Genomic DNA, 4,058 nt, shown 5'->3' on the forward strand with positions numbered 1-4,058 from the left:
TATACCCAGAAACCACTACATCATAAAAATTGAACTACATGTAGTGCTTTTGATGCAATATATTAGAACTCTCCTTAACCAAAAAATACACCCAGAAACCAAGGTCTGGGGATTTATCGAAGCGTTTCTCCCCACCAGACGACAGACAAGGTCTAATTTCTTGAAGGGGAAACATTTTCCTTGCCTAGCCCTGGTTTGGGGGGAATCTGTTACCCCCGAGGCGATTTCTTGGATGGTCATTATTAAGCAGACTTTTATCCCCAACGGTGCCTCAAGCGGAAGGATACACGCAGGTCGTCACTGTGTTGAGTGTATTAGTCACATGACTAGTAAACTGTGAAACAGAATAAGACGCGGTGTGGAAATGGTCCAGACATAAAAATTGTTGTACCACAGTCTTGATGGTAATCACAAAAGAAACTAAGCACAGAAGAGGGGGGGGGGTGTGGGAGGATTTTTCTGGAACCAGGACAAACCTAATTAGGACGGAAATGGACGAGACATCCAATTACCATATTTGACTTTGCAGCGTTTTATTTTTAAAGAAAGGGTAGGCACTCTGCTAAACAAGAAATGGAAATATGAAAAGTTGCTAAAATATTAATGGAAAAAAAAATGATCCTTAATAATTACATGTTATAATCATGGAACATAATCTTGTTCTTTCCACGAACAAAAACAACAGAAGGGGAGAGAACAACAATCATAAAAAAAAAACAAATTCTAAACATCTTCATTTTTTTCTTTTTCGGGTTCTATTATATTTCTCCCATAACGCTTTCTAATTTATTTGTACAATTTCTAAGTTCGAGAATGGGTGTGGAAGATTTAAGTGTACACACTTTTTGCCACACAGGCAGACAGACAGACAGAATAAGTTGATATGAGCTTTGTAAAAATAAGAAAAGTGTTCTGCTAAATTCTCAGAATGTGCAAAGTGTTCCGTTATGGGAAAAGTTTGGGAAACGCTGGCTTAAAGCAAGCTCCTGGAATTGTAATCGAATAGATCCAAATGGAAACAAATAACAAATATCTGCGAAAGTGATTAATTTAATGATGAAGTCACCTGACAATTTCGAACAATACATTTTTACAACGCAAAAGTACTGTCAGCGCAGAAGAAATTCCTCTCCCGAGTTTCGCTTTGAAAATTCTCAGCGACACTGACAAATATCGACTTGTTGAAAGGTAAAAAAAAATAACAATGACAATCAAACCAGCTGGCCCTGTGGCGCAACGGTAGCGCGTCTGACTCCAGATCAGAAGGTTGCGTGTTCAAATCACGTCGGGGTCATCAATATTTTTTTCCTAAATTCCAAAATTGATAATTAGCCACATATTAATAATAAAAAAAGATCTTTGCTAGAAGCATAATTTACTTTTTTTTTGTAAGAGAAGATGCCATAACATGGAGACGATACGAGGAAAAAGCAAGCAGGGACGACCTCATATTACCTGACACTGGAGACCTCAGGGCAGTGGACACCAGCTGGGAAGAGGCTGTAGATATCGCTTAAGTCAGGCTGCTGTCCAATGCGCTGAACGGGGGGGGGGGGATTTATATATTTAGGTAAGAGAAATTTTAGAACTTAATATAAGAGTTTCTTTATTTCTCTCTTATATTTCTTATCTACTTTTTCTTTAACCCTTGTTATACTTTCTTATTCCAACCCCAACTTGTAGCTGACACTGCCCCACTCTTTCTCTATGTTGACACTCAACATTTTTAGCGGCCCCCGTAAGGGGAAAAAGCCGCTATTAGGTTTGTGCAAAATGTCCGTCTGTCCGTCTGTCCGTCTGTCACACTCAGATCTCGAAAACTAGAAGAGATATAAAAAATATTATTTCATCATTAAATCCGGCTTGAAAAGTTTAGGTGCAACGGCTACTTTTGGTTTTCTAAAAGCAAACCGTTTAATTTATAAAATTAATTATGCAAGCGATTTTTTCATAAAAATACACCAATTCTAAAACAATTACGTAAATGTAAGGGAGGCAATGTTACAATATGCTAACAAAGATGGACAATTTTTGTGTATTTTCAGTATCACTAAGTCAAATATATTTTTAAAATGTACAGGAAATGTTTACAACAAATACAAATAATAGTTAAAGACGTTTTTTCTGGTCAACTAGCTGCTAAAATTAAAAGAAAACATTTCTGTTTGTTTATAAAGGCTAATAATGCACTTTGTATGTAAATATCACGCACATTTTTTTAAATGGACTTTTTATGCAGCGATTTTCGTGCAGTAGCGTAACGTCGCAACATGGTCAGGTGCTAAACCAATTCCTTAAACTTTTTTTAAAAATCAGATTTTATTTATTTTTTGTTTAGTGCCCCCATCCGAATAAAAGAAGCTTATTTTTGTGCGTTTTGTCTGTTGGTCGGTCTGTCCGTCACGATTAGATTTAAAAAACTAGAACTCTAAAAGCTATTGAAAATCTTATTTACCCTTTAATGTTCCTCCCATAACATCTCAATAGTTTTAAGTATCTAAAATTGATTGTTCCGGATTTTTTTGTGCAAAACTAATCAACGCCAACAAATGTTTGTTTGCTCTTCTAACTTATATTACATTCAATTTCCATGCTTAAACGTTGCAAAAACACATTATCAATAATATGTTGTTCCGTTTTTTATGTAAATAGCATATTAATGCTAAATCATAATCTCTATACTGACTTATATTTCATTAAGTGTAAAAATGTTCCGGATATTGTTTTATAAAACATGAATTATGCCTAATGATTGTTTGAAATCGCATAAGGCTTTAAAAAAAAGTAATTTACTAGAATTGATTACTGAAAATTACTTTTTAGACATTTAATTTTCTTGTAAAACATAACATAGAAGTTTTGTAATCGATAAAGAAAGTTCCGGATTTTGTTTCTTACAAATCGTCGCCAGAAATTTCCGAATTTATTTAAAAATCTACTAACGCAAAATAATTGTTTGAACTCCCTCTTCTAATTAATAAACAAATAATCTTCTCATTTACGAAATAATGTTTTTACGGATTTTTATGAAAAATATTTTAACTCACTACTCTCTTACAGTACATTTAACTTTCTACCTAAAACATTAAAAAATCTAATTATCGTTAATATTATGTTCCGATTTTTAAGGAAAACAGAATCCAAACACCAAAGTAAGGTATGAAAATCTCTCCACGTGGCTGTAGTACATCTTATTTTTATACGAGACCATCCAAAAAATTTAATTAACGGTATTACATTTATCTGAAATTCTCTTTTTCTTTTACTATTTATACAAACATCCGGAACAATCTATTATATAAACTTTTCAATTGTGTTCATACCTAAAAATTATTGCGATGTTTTGAAACGTAAAATAAAGGTTAATCAATTTTTAATAACTTTTAGTTGTTTTTTTTATATCAAGATAACGGACAGACCGACTGACAGACAAAACGCAAAAACAATGTGGCTTTGATCCTTTTTAAATAATATCTATTAGAACTCAGTGCACCAATGTCTATGAACCCTCGTTAAATATCTCGTGTAAATAAAGACATTTTTTTTATGGTACCGGTACTAGCCTATTGTGAGGTAATGGAATTTTTTTTCTTTGACGTCATATGAATGGACTCTTTAAATGTAATGTTAAAAGAACGCACTCGGTGCACCAATGTCTATTAACCCTCGAAAAAATTGCTTGTATTAATGAAAACATATTTTAGTCTAACTAAGCCGTGTGACGTAGTGTTTTTTTTTCCTTTGACGTCACATGGAATGAATTCTTTAAATGAAATGCTAAAAGAACGCACTCGGTGCACCAATGTCTATGAACACTCGAGAAATGGCTCGTGTTGATAAAGGTGATTTTTAGTCTAGCTAGGCCTTGTGACGTAGTGTTTTTTTTTCCTTTGACGTCATATGGAATGAATTCTTTAAATGAAATGCTAAAAGAACGCACTCGGTGCACCAATGTCTATGAACACTCGATAAAAGGCTCGTAATGATGAAGGCAATTTTTATTCTAGCTAGGCCGTGTGACGTAGTGTTTTTTTTCCTTTGACGTCATATGAATGGAC

General features: G+C 33.9%; 1 non-coding gene across 1 annotated transcript; it reads left to right on the forward strand.

Annotated features, from left to right (window-relative positions):
- Positions 1-1,222: 1,222 nt before the first annotated feature.
- Positions 1,223-1,294, forward strand: Trnaw-cca (transfer RNA tryptophan (anticodon CCA)). The gene has a single exon. It is a non-coding gene; the product is annotated as a tRNA-Trp (tRNA).
- Positions 1,295-4,058: the final 2,764 nt, after the last annotated feature.

Source organism: Biomphalaria glabrata, chromosome 13 (assembly GCF_947242115.1).
Source record: "Biomphalaria glabrata chromosome 13, xgBioGlab47.1, whole genome shotgun sequence".
NCBI classification, from domain to species: domain Eukaryota; kingdom Metazoa; phylum Mollusca; class Gastropoda; family Planorbidae; genus Biomphalaria; species Biomphalaria glabrata.